This window comes from Ixodes scapularis, unplaced genomic scaffold (assembly GCF_016920785.2).
Source record: "Ixodes scapularis isolate PalLabHiFi unplaced genomic scaffold, ASM1692078v2 PGA_scaffold10__122_contigs__length_95168666, whole genome shotgun sequence".
NCBI lineage: Eukaryota > Metazoa > Arthropoda > Arachnida > Ixodida > Ixodidae > Ixodes > Ixodes scapularis.
In genome coordinates, this window is record NW_024609836.1 from 73,425,263 (window position 1) to 73,438,905 (window position 13,643).

General features: G+C 41.2%; 1 pseudogene; it reads right to left on the reverse strand.

The window, feature by feature from the left end:
* Positions 1-1,807: 1,807 nt before the first annotated feature.
* Positions 1,808-13,643, reverse strand: part of LOC120840932 — an 89,389-nt pseudogene continuing 77,553 nt past the window's right edge.

The following is a 13,643-nucleotide window of genomic DNA, read 5'->3' on the forward strand; positions in this document are numbered from 1 at the left end:
CTCTCTGGAGGGTGAGACCTGTTAGCAGAACAACGAGCGGTGACATTTCTAGACTGCCTGTATTGCACAAGACTGTGTGCCAGGGCATGCGTTCTTGGCAGGTTATACAGTGCAGTGTGATATGTGACCAAACCTTTTATGCGTGGGCCAGAAGTGGCACTGACCCACACAAAGGGGGTGCTGGGAGTTCTGGCTTATAGAGGGTTCATGTTTTGGGTATTTTTAATTTGTGAGCATTACCTGGCTCAGTGAGCGAAAAAAGAGCCGTGATCAAAGGATGAAGCCAAAAGCCGTAACCAAAAGTTGTGTCCAATAGCCGTGACCAATGCAACGCAATCCAAGGGAAAGAAAAACTAAAGAAAATACAAGAAAAACAAACATCTCCGCTCACGTTATCATTTTGGTCACGTGACTTATTAATCACGTGATCAAACAAAAATAAACCGAGAAATAAATTATCCCCTGCCCGGCTTCGAACCTAGGCTCTCATGATCGTAACACTAGTGTGCTATTCGTTGCGTCAACCTAGCTCATTGACGTCAATATAACTCGGCCAAAGGTAATGCTCACGCATTCTCACATCATGAAAAAAAGCTGAGGTGCCCTCGTAGTTTTATTTTTTTTTTAATGGGGTTAATTTTTTTAAAGCTTATTTGTTCCCTCGATTTTTGAGTTTTCGGTGTCTATTTTTGATATCGATCAAAACTTGATATCGACCAAAACTCTATGAGGTTGTCCTTGCAGGCCAATTTTGAAAAGTTTTTTTTTTTATCAATCAAGTACTTACTTCCTAAAACACCATTTCTTTGTTTACCTGTCTTTTGTTTCTATTTCCCTGTAGTATGCCTATAGTTCATAATTAGCCGAACTCTTACCAGGCAACCTTCATCATTGAAGTGCTTTTACAGTATGCACCGACAACCTAAATAACCTAGGACGTGACGAGTTTCGACTTTTTCATCCTGGTCATCGCTCTTCAGCCAATCGGATTGGGACCACAGCCGATCATAACGTGAAAGACCCAATTACAAAGCGAGAAACATGACCCTAATAGGCCCCGCCCTTTATTTCTTAAATCGTTTCTCAAGTCGTCAGTCACAATACAGGGCCCGATCGGGAAATCGAAACGCGTTTTTCTTGTTTTTTGTTTCCAGTAAAAATGTATTACTCATCGCAGTAAGCTGAAACTCCGTGAGGGTGTTTCAGTAGGTGAATGCGATAAAATACGAAAGTTTAAGAACATGATGTTACCCGTTGATAAAGATATACGGGAGAAAATCTACATTTTCTGAACGAGCCGACATCCACCTTAGACTTATATTCAACATGCCAAAATATGACAATATGTTCGCCTGTAACGTTAAATGCAAAAAAAAAAAGAAGATATATAACAGCGAGAAAGAGGATATTGTTTCCTTTCTGTTTGACAAGCTTTTTCAGGAAAACAAATGCTGCAGTCGCTCACAATATCATTTCTTGCTTTGATAAATATTAGGCTTAGGTGAACCTCGGCTCATCGAGAAATTTTGTTTTCCTCCCGTATCCTTCGATCCAGGCAACGTCACGTTCTCAAATTTTCGTATTTTGTCACCACGACAATAGTGCCACGTTCTCACAGACTTTCATATTTCTGCAGTTCGCAGTTTATTTTTACAGCCCCCCTTCTCCCCCCCCCCCCCCCCCCCAAAAAAAAAAAAAGAAGGGGACTTTGGTCGATTGGGGCCCTGCAGATGATTATGACATATTTGGATCGCACAAGAAATATTTGTAGGGAGAAAGTAGGCCGGAGGCAAGCCGTCTAGAGCATTTATTTTCTTAAAGGAAAGAGCGAAATGCATAAGGCAGCCAATGTCAGCAAAATCTTCGGACTCGTGATGATGCCGCCGTTCCCGTCGTTGCAGTCGATACTGCTGCAATTCTTCAAGTGAAGAGGAGTGTTGATGTTCACGTCGTTCCCGTCGATTCTGCTGCAATTCTTCAAGTCAAGATGAATGTTGATCGCGTGGTGCACGGCTTTCATCGCAGGACTGTCTCGAGTACACCTTGTTGTCGCATTCAGGAAGCAATTATAATTGCCAGTACTGCGAGAAATGAGAAGAGAATTGGAGCGGACAATTACGGAGGGGAACCTCCCACAGATTTATGAACCTAACCACTTTAAACATCGTGAATATTTCATCCGAGATATGATGCTCTCACATTTGCCTCAAAGAGTATTTCATATTTTGGTGAAGTAAGTTAAAACTTACAACTTACCCGCCTCTATTAAAACTTACCCGTCTCTATTAAAAGCGGTTAAGAATGTGATTCCAAAGTAAACTTTTAATCATTTTGACTTTCTCTGCACTGAAAATTTATTTTGTATTAAAGCATGCACAGCTTTTTATCGGAATCCCCTACCCCAAACACCTGTTCATCCGTCCGTTTGTTCATTAGTTTGCGCATTTTCCCGCTATATTTAGCAAGAAAAGTGACGTCACAAAACATTTTGATGTCACTGGGCATCACGACCTGACTCCGCGACTTTCTGTGACCTGAGATCACGTGACCTGAGGTCACCTGATGACAATATTTCTGTTAAATCTAGAGGCAAAATTAATGTCACGCGATCTGACATCACGTGACATTAAGTCAGGTTACGTCAACTTTTACGCTATATTCAGTTAATACATTAATAAGAAACTATACGACTTTCCGAAATTTCTTCTTAGTGTCTTAGCAAATTAAAAAGAAATTGTCCCTTAAATAAAGCAGTCCATGCATTGTAAACCTTCAGCGATAAAGGTCACTGGTAATTATTATTTTTTTTTTTTTGTGCAGGCAACAAGTACTTTTTAATATACGGCAAACATATCCTGTCAAGGTCAAGACTACCGGAGTCTTAAAGCGAAATTCTACTGGCTTTAAAAAATTATTCTGAAATACTTTACTCACTCGTTTCTTATTTTATATTGACCTAATATTGAAAAGCTTGTTTAACCAAAGAAAGGCACTGCTGCACTTCCGCTGAATCATTTTATCATCTATGAAAAACATTTAATATATATATATATATATATATTTCTTCTCAGTTTTATATATATATATATATATATATATATATATATATATATATATATATATATATATATATATATATTCGTTAGCATTAAACCGACTGGTTCAGCACAGTACAAAATTTATTTTCTCTATCTCTTTCTCTATCATATAAGTTGATTCTTCTATTTTGCTCGAATATTCTCATTGAACCAATTTTATTCACTCTGTACAAGAGGTCCATGCATACGCAGTTTTTAGCTATTACAACTGAACTTACTAATACGTATTAAAACCGCCCACCGTAGAGCTGCCACCTTAAATCCCTCCTATGTTAGTTGTCGTTACCTGCATGTTTCTTGAGGCAGAAGGTCCAAGCAGGATTGGAAGGCACTTTCATTCAGGCATTGATTCCACTCAAGCACACCTAGAAATGCAATAATCGTTCAAGCTAATTACAGACATTCTTTTCTTCTAATAAACATTCTTGCGCGAAGAAGCTCCACATTTGCCACTCGGAGGGCACTCTATAGCTTATAAGATAGAGTTTCATGAGTACACAGCCTGCGAGCAAGAAGGTGCGACTCCCGATTTTAATATTTCTCGCCAACAATTGAATCGCTTTTGTCAAAACTTGTCATCTTGTTTAGAGTGCTTATGTGGAGCTTCAACCTAAGGGATAAAACATTGGCGCACGTCGATACCCTGTCTCAGTAAATAGCGGAAAGCGTCGATGTCGTGTTCGCGCTGCATCGTGTAACGTAAAGTCAGGGATGGCCAAAATACATAGAAATATGTATCGAAATACAAATACAAAATACTTCGTTAAAAATGTATTTAATTACAAATCTAATTACATTTCCAAAAAAGCATTTAAATACAAGATTCAAATCCAACCAAATGTATTTGGTCTCCTCCAAATACATTTCCAAATACATTCCTCTAAATTTGCGTCAGCAATCTCAGGGCACCTGCAACGGGTTTCTGGGTATCCCATTTTAGTTTTGCATCGCACACTCGGAAGTTAGTGTGCGAGGCTCTAGTAACGTAATAGAAATATAATCACAAAAGAAATGTGATCAGCTTGGACGTAATAGGTTAAAAAAGCACAGAGCTTCAAGCAGCTTTTTTTTTTGTCGATTACATTTTGGTATAGACCAACAAGGAACCGAGCCGATCAAGACGCGCAGCACTAGCTAGAGAATTTTTTATTGAGGCAACTCGCACCAGTTACGAAAATCTAGACGACCCGCGCATTTAGAATGTTCCAGGCAAAATATGGGTGGAAATCAGGCTGGAAAGCATCACAAGTTGTCACAGGCACTTATTTAGCCAGTCTGCCTGTGAACGTTGATTTCGTCACTATTCTTGCCCTGGACTAGCACCGCAATCACAAAGTCACTAAAGCCTTGTGCTTGATTGAGAAACACTGCATTCGGTGCAGAACGTAGTTTTCTTCCTGCTCTGGACAGTGCCTTTAAAATAAAGCCGGAGGAGAAAAAGAAACAAGCCCCATGGCCGAATAAAGGATGGAGACTATATCTTACGACCACATGCATAAAAACAAGAATTGTCCTGACAATTAATTTGAGGGATGTATTTTCGCCCACAAAATTGTATTTAATTACAATTGTATTTAAAATACCCACGTTTTAGTATTTAAATACACACGTCAAATACATTACCCAATTTGTAATTAAATACAAATGCAAAATACACAAAGTATTTGAAATACGTATTTCAAACACTTGTATTTGAAATACTGCCCATCCCTGCGTACAGTGGTCACGGAATTTATGCGTGCTTGCACGTGACGTCACTGCACCATACTGGTGGTAATTCCTTCTTGTTCTTGCCGAAGTCAACACATTCGGTGGCGTAAAGTGTATGCTGCAATGTACGTGGTCAGCAGGAAGGTTACCGCAATGAACCCCAATATGACATCAATGCAAAGCATATTGCGGAACGTACTAAACCCTCTGACGCGTGACAAAAAAAAAATAAAAAAAAAGCCAAAGCTGGGCGATGGTTTCGGGCATCCCGTAGCGTAAAGCGGTAATATAAGAAGCCATGCCCTCAATTTCTTAGGCTGTCTGCTTATATAAATGTGTACAATCTCGGGGGAGGTTCTCGTGGCGGCGGCCGAAAACCGACTGGAGAGAGCAGCAATTTTTCTGACCAAGCCAACAACACTTGAAGAAATCGAAAACCTGTGCAAAAGCATTTTGGCGTCATCGCAGTGAGATCAAGCGAAGACGATTGGATACGAGCATTGCGCCAGCGTTCGGATGTGCTTCGTATCCAATCAACGCGTCGAAAAACACTCGACGTCAGGCTCGGGCCCAATTGCGAAGTCGGCGCCATCCGGGTGCAATGACGTTGCATGGAAGTAGAGCAGGCTTTCCACAGGTATTGATTATTCTACACTTCGTTTCGCTCTAGGTCCGACCGCATTCGATGCTAACACCTGGTGGAACCAATCAAATAACCGACGAAAATTCACGTTTCGGACTGATATCGAACCGTAATGACGCTGCTTGCTATAATCGCAAAGATTTAATTGTACCAGTTGTGCACGCGTGCTAACCAAGGGCTGATATCAAAACGGAACGTACAGATCCTAATACCGTTTGAGTAAGATGATCTCACTTGTATGAAGGTTTGGGTCGCACAAGAGGGAACGGAGTGAAGCAAAATCCCTTTTCAGATATTGGAGCTTTTGCTTTAGTTCGTCCGAGCATCCTCCATTCTCCATGTATTTTGTGCAAGAATCGACGGACTCCAAAACCCTGAAAACATCGGTCAAATTAGTCACAGCAGATATGAACAAGTGTAACTTCTTTACGTTCTGACAAGCGCGATGACAAAGTTACGATTTCTCGCACACCCAAATACAACGTCAGCTTTAAAGAAGGCAGTCAGTGGCATTTTGAAAAGGGTAATTTGGGGTCTGGAAGAGGCGACATCAGTGAACCATATACTCAATAAAACACACACTGGCACTTGCAAAAGTTCCTGTATTCACAGTTCTAAAATGGGAACAATGAACAGTGTTATTTATAGTTTTTTTTTTATTCGAAATATGTTTTGTCATGGTTTTTGGAGGTTTTATATAAGTGAAAACCACAAGATGTGTGCAGAAGAAATATTTTAGCAGTTGTGCTTTCCAGTCATTTCTTGAAACACTTGTTCAAGTCATATCAATAGCTGTTCACTTCTTCTATGAGAGTATTAATTTATTTATAGATACTCACACCCTCACATAAATGAAATATATTGCAAAGAAAGAAACGGCAAGGTGATTCATGACATTTAACAATTTTACACCCTCTTTACAATGCAATAATAACACGAAGGCAAGCAAGCACACAAAATAAAATTAAACAGTTTACATTGAAAAGAAAGTATATTCCGTCAATGAAGTAGTCAACAGAGTCTTAATTCGTTAGCGATACAGGCAATTTCTTCGATTTAAACCGGGATCGGGGAAAAATGACTACTTGAATGTGTCTAGTCGAAATGAATCATGCATTTGTGAACGAGCATGACAAGAGGGGGTATTTAGGGGACCTGACAAGATGATATATTTTGTATTTTGTAATATCAACGTTGAATTTTCCTTCAATCAATAGGAACAAAATCTTCGCTCTGTATTCCCGCGCTCCTTCACTCAGCTTGATCAAGTGTCCCTGTCGGAAGTTGCCGACGGCGAACTTACTGTGTTGTATTTGTTGAGTATCAGCCTGATCGCTTTTCCTATTGCATGTTCTTAGTGGCGTTGATTTTCATGAATGAGTTTTCTTTAACTATCTTCCTTATCTTGATTACGAATAATCTAGAAGAAGCCGCAAGAATTATATTACAGCAAGGGGTATATTTAGATGCTTGATAACTTCAATAATTAACTTCTCCCTTAATTATTTAATTAGTTGATTTTTATATTTCATCTACAAATTGGCTGCACGATTACGAGTAAATAGACGGGCGTATACTTTTGGCCGATTGCTGAGAGTATAGGTATCTTTTGCTTCCTTTTTTGCGCTGTCAGTCCTCAAGATGATGCTCCCATCTTCGCGGTGGAACTTCAAAAACTGTACTCACTTGCAGTCTTCAGCGAGCACTTTTTCCTCTCTAGCCTTTGGAAATTCGGTACGGTCCTCGGCCCTCTTGAAACATTCCCAATATCTTTCGGCATCGCACCGTTGTTTTCCCAACGAACCTTACAACAAAAAAAAGTAAAATGAACTTATTATGACATTTTCAACGAGTAATATTTTCCGGTATTGCTTTTCTAAGGTTGAAGTGGGTGGAATAATACTTTAAACATGCGTATCCACACGAGGAATCATGTTTAGCCTATGGTCACTGTCAACTAAAGAAACGTAGGGCATGGCTCAGTACATTCGCGCCTATTGCTAAAAGGATTGGCTCTTCAGCGTTGGTGCAGGCTAATACCGCAATTTGATTGGCTGATGAGTGATCACAAGGTAATTCAATATATAACAATATATTCCATATATAACATTACAGTGTGGCAGATAAATTAGCTCTGTTAAACAGACGGTTTAGTAAAAAAGCAAGAAGTACACATTAAAAGGCTTAGATATATGGCGACTATGTAATACTATACTCATTGACTAAATTTGTTCTGAGCGGATGTAACTGCCACTCATAAATGAGGACATTGAGTTGAATATTTACTTAGTCATAGCTATGCAAATTCACTCTCCAAGAAAAAAAATCTCTGATTTCTTTTACTGTTGATGTCGAAGGATGAACATCATGATTATTAAGTTAATTCAGTAAGGTCCGAAACAAATTTATGACAAAAAAAAAAACACGAAACATTTAGAATTATATTTACGGCGCGAAACGAATCTCTAGTTGACACCTTCGGGAGCCCGCGGAAAAGTGGCCGTATGGTCACGTGACTGGCTGCTGTGATCACGTGATGCTTGCACTCTTTCGGGAGCTTCCTATGGTCTCTGCAATGTACTAAAATTTCGTTCGAAGTGCAACAAAAGAATTAAAATTATGGAGTAACTTTCAGAACCCAAAGGAAGCTCCCGAGAGAGCGCAAGCACTACGCGATAGACCTGTGCGCCGGTCAGAAATTGACTGCGACGGCGCGCCGGAATGTTTGTTCCTCTACGGCGGCGGCGGCGTGGTAAAACGCGTTCAACCAGCCATTTCCTCCAAGATCCCACGAGTGCTTTGGGATCTCCGAGGCCATGAACCAGCGGCGCGCCGTGCAGCGGCGTTCAGCGGCGGCGGCGCACAAGTCTACCACGTGACCGGCGGCGGCACCCGCGGGCGCCATCTACAAATTCGTTTCGCGCCGTAAATATAGCTTTATTTTTATTTCTTTGTTCGTTGTAAATTTTCTTATGAAATTTTCTTCCCGTCCAGGCTGTTTAAAAAAAAAAAAGACTTTTCTTTGCATGTATTTTTTAAGCGCGATACCGTAATCGGGCCCCGTTCGCGAAGCGTTTATCGTATAAACCCGCGCTCGCTCCCAAGGCCTGCAAGCGTGTGCGCGTGGTCTAGTCGGCAGCGTGACGTGTCGCGTGACGTCACACGTGAACGTGAGGTCATGCGGCGTGACGTCACACCTGGCTGTGACGCCATGAACCAATCGACCCCACTAAATTTAGCGGAGAAATCTTTCCGTCAAATTTAGCGGAAATTTTTGAACGACAAATTTAGTGAGAAACTTTCCCGCAAAATTTTCGGGGAACATTTTACTCTCGTGACATAACACGTGGCGTCCGCAAGTGCATGCCGGAATTTTCCGGTGTACCGACACGGACGCCATATTTCCTACGACACGAGCTCCTAAACGATCGCGTTAAGGTTGTATAGCAAATCGCTAGGCAATTGTGTCGGACACGTGCAACGTTCTTGAATCACAAACGTTCAGCGATCCTCTTAGCCTGTGTCCACGGAGTGCGGGGAATGACGGGCTGTGGCCGGTCACGAGCAAATATTTCCGCTAAATTTAGCGGGTGAACTGAGTTCATGTGTGGGTCACGTGACGTCAATTCTCCGTTTATATTTAGCGGGGAAACTGAATTTTTGTATAGGTGATATGACGTAAAGTCGTGTGACATCATTTTCGTCCTCTACACCTGGCGGGGAAACTGAACTGGCGTAGAGGTCACATGACATCGATTTCGCCGCTAAATCTAGCGGGGAAACTGAAGTCATGTGCCGTCACAGGCCACGGCTACACGAAATGCGGCTTTACGAAATCCAGAGCCACTAGCCAAAGAACATTTTACGTTAAAATATTCTTTGACGATTAGTAGCTTTAGTGACTCACATAGCATCCCTCAGCCGCAACTCGTGTTCGCTGTGTAACAGTGCACTCCTCGTAGGACAGAATTGCGGAGCTTTATTCAACAAATATTTTCCCATTTTTCTGATGATGTCGGCTTATGAATAGATAAAATTTTTTAAAAACACGATTGCTCCAATATGCAGAATTTATGAATCCATTCGTTTCCTCATTTGTTAATATTAGATGATCAAGAACCAATATTTCCTTAATTATAATGCAGAAGAGACGGGCTAACGTAGTTTTAGGTTAATGAGATTATAAATTAGAGACAATTTTTTTTAAAATTAGATAATATATTAGGCTTTAGTCTACATTGTTTTTTTTTTTTTTGCGAAAACGTATCCCGCCCCCCCCCCCCCCCTTTGCAATAATGCCCCGTGCGATGCCATTTACCTGAAATAAATAAATTAATAAATATCATAAAAGTTATGTAATATATATAGTTTCTGTTAGGTATATATTTATTTATTCGAATAAGCTCTTTGGTTCGCTTGAGAAGTACAGACGACACGTTTTAAAATGTTTCTGAGTGTCAAATTCATCCGTTCATTTACAATTCATTTTTATAGCGGAAAACAGAGCATCTTGTCTTTCAACACTGCGAAATAACTAGCGTGCATTTTTTATACTCATTGTCTGTATCTTATTTTGCGACACAAAACTCGGGAAGCTGCCGCAGCAGACTTGGTCTTTGTCAACTCTCCTCAAAAGAGAGAAGTAAAGTGTTTTTATTTTCAATCATTACTTGTATTTTTAGTATTTCATATTGAGATCAGGCATTTGCACTCACCGTCAAAACGGGTGCAGTTGTTCAGGTCAAGATTGGTGTTGTGAAGGTCATTCACCGCCTTCCTGGCAAGACTTGTAGATGGGCAGCCTTCGGTGGACTTCAAAAAACACGCATATTCTCCGTATCTGAAAAAAAGCAAAATAAGAAAAATGCGAGGAACTACGTAAATGTGAGTGCTTCAAGAAAATCTACCCAATCATCATCATGTTGTGTTGAAAGGATGGTACACCTCATTCACCGAGAATACTGGTGCCAAAGCGCCGACAAGCATCCTCCATACTCCCTTTGCCTTCGAGTCCGACCTCGACCGCCGCTATGATTCGATTTGGTGGGATCGATCATGCAGCGCCAAAAGTTTATAATCCCTCTGTGCTCAATATATATCTTTTTTATTGTGAAAGCATTAACTGTTTTATGGAGCGAAGCCGGCGTTGTCTGTAACCCTCCGTAGCTGCGAAACGGCAGTTACATTACCATTGGCCGAAAGCATAGCCACACAGATGCTTCGTCACGGAAATCGGCGGGGCGCTCCACTTCAAGGCGTACGCGCCTCAGAAATAAAACACAAAAAAAAGCGCAGCAGCGCAGATGCATCGTCACGGAAAAGGGGGAAGGGGGGGGGGGGGGGGGGAAGCTGCGGACGTGACGCGCTACTTGAAGGAATGCGCTGCGTGCACGAATGCTTTTGCATTCTTACACGTAAGCAGTCTCGAGTATATTCTTTACTTTTTTTGTAGGCTTCCTATCACCGGTATAACCATTCAAGCACAAAAAAATATAAATAGCCAAGGTGGTTATTGTGCGATGCATCATTGTGCACGACTGGTTTAGTTGGTGATAGAAAAGTCAGAAAGACTGTGAGCTTCGTGACGTTGCACTTTTGAGGCGGCTTGATTAAGAGATCGTCGTGACGGCTACGGTCGGACGTAAAGTGAAAAGGGAGCTTGGGCGCTGACAAGTTAAAAAAGGCAGCGTGTGGCGACTCCTGTCCCGAGCATCTTGAACTCTTGACAACGAGAATGTGGCGCTAGCTAAGATATGTTTGGTTCTCTTTACATATAATCAAACACTTGTAATTGAATTTCGTTTCCAAGTAATCTTGAAGTGGTTTGGTAACTTTCATTTCATAGTAATCGTGAAAGTAATTTGGATTACTTTCGGAACTAATCAAGTTGCTTGTTTTGACCATTGGTATTCTACAACACCCTCTCCTTCAGTCTGGGTTTACGACTGTTTACTTCTTCAGTTTCGAGCTAAAGATGCTGCTATATGTCTATTTTATTTTATTATAAATCTTGGGAACAACGAGAAATATACTTATTCTTACGGGGTTGTACGAAATAAGGTTACTCTCTTGTCTAAACTACTTGGATTGCCAAGTCCATGTACTCTTCGCATGGCTTTCAGTGCGTAGTTTGACGTCTAAAGTAATATCTCTGTGTTCATTGACCGTTCAACCTCCCCATCTTCTCTCCCTTTAAACTACTTCAGTCCGGCTCAAAAATATAATCAAAACCAAATAATATCCAAGCTATGGCGCAATAAAAAGTTTCGATTCTTGGGACGTGCTTGATTAGCAGTCGGAGTTCTTGAAGAATTGAGAAGAATAATCCGGTGGCTCTAAACCACGGATCGAAAGTTCGAAAGGATTGTTTTAAAACTCACAGAAAAGTTGGGAAGAATCTTTACGATTTCTATGTTCAAAAGCTATGTTTAAAATTTGTTTAAGCTTTATTTCTGGATGCTGCAAGTCGTAACGACATTAAGCTTCTCAAGTAAACAGAAAAGGAAACCGTTGCCTTTTTAAGCAATGGTCAATTACAATTTCCCGTACGAAATGAAGTAACCCAGTGAAATAGTTATTTACCCGGTGTGCGTGTAATTGTAATTGAAACATATTTTTAACTAGTTAAATGTTAAGGTAGGTGAAAGGGACGCGAAAGAGCGAATTGGAAATCAAGAAGCGTGGACATTATAAGCCACCACCTTTGTTTCTTGAAGGGGCAGTGCAATGATATGAAATTGGAATGTTTTTCACTTTACACAAGCTTACTGGCACTTGTGGGGCTCAAGGATATTCGCACGCAACGCCACTGACCAAGAAACTCCTTTGTTGGGCTCTAATTTCGAGGACAAAACCGAGCGTTTTCATTCAATCTCTCCTTCGCAAAACCTGATGACGCAGCTGGGCGGTAGCAGTACCGCCCAGTGACGATATTTGAATGCGGCTCATAGATTGGACCCGAGCATTGCGTGGGCCCTCGATATGGGCTCGTGGTAATCTATAGCTCGAGAAGCATTCGGGTAGTGTCCTGTGTCCAATCGCTGCAATTAAGAAAACAGCCGAGCCATGACAATGTCTGGGACGCAGCGCGTGTCCTGTGCCTTGCCAACCCCAGCGCGTGGCTATGATCTACATTGGCGGCATATAATCGGCTCCAGATCATGGGGCCGCTTGTTCTGGCTGCGAGTTGAGGGGGTGACCTTTGCTCGTTTTCTTTGTTATTTTGTTGCGACTTCGATTGCGTGTGGTGAAAAACGAACAGGTATTTTACAGGTCATTAACGTCAGGGATCGTTCTAAGCGGTATTTGCACAAAATACAAAAATCGTTGCATCGCCCCTTTAAGCTGTCAGGGGTTTGTATTTTTACAATAATACTCGCAAATGAATTTGTGCTGACATTACCTGCATTATCTTTCATCACGGGTAAGACGACCATCTCCTTCAAGTGTTGTGCGTTCATCATTGTATTCACCCATGCACATTCGAAAAGAAGTTTCGTTGAGACAGCGGTTCCAGTCGACCATGCCTGAAAATATCGAATTCAATAAACACATGTTGCCGCATTGCACTCCAGTGAGGACAAGTACAAGTCGTGATATGCGGTTCCAATGGCGTTCACAAAGAACATCGAAACCTGACACTTTACGTAAATTTGTCGCCAGGATGTCACGTTTCTGGTGTTGGTAAGTAAGTACGCAAAGACTTTGCACCTTAAGTTAGACTTCAAGAAGGTTTTTGTTACTTGTATAGCCTGTCCAAGAAAAAAACAAAGTTTCAAGCGTTTTCTTCGACATAAAAATAGGCTACAAATTGCGGAACACTCAATTTCCGCCCAAGAGTTGCGCTACTGGTCCAGACCAGATGGCGTTTCAGAACTGAACGTTATATCTTATTAAAATGTTATGGGTGATCTTTTTTTTTTTACTTTCCGTGGAAACCTGGGGCCCATTCCCGGTAGTCGATGCCTCCAAACCTATGTTTTTATGGACACCGGCGGTCACCGTTTTCCTATTGGAAATTTATGAAATTGCTAATAACGTTTGAATAAGATGACGGTTAGTTTTTGAACTCTGTCGTTTGGCTGCAGGACCACTAGCGCTACATTTGATCGGGCGCTGAGCCTTCGGCAATGCTTAGTTTATGTTTGCACTTTTTTTTTCGGTGGGGCGCCTTGCTTTCGAGGTAAATTCAT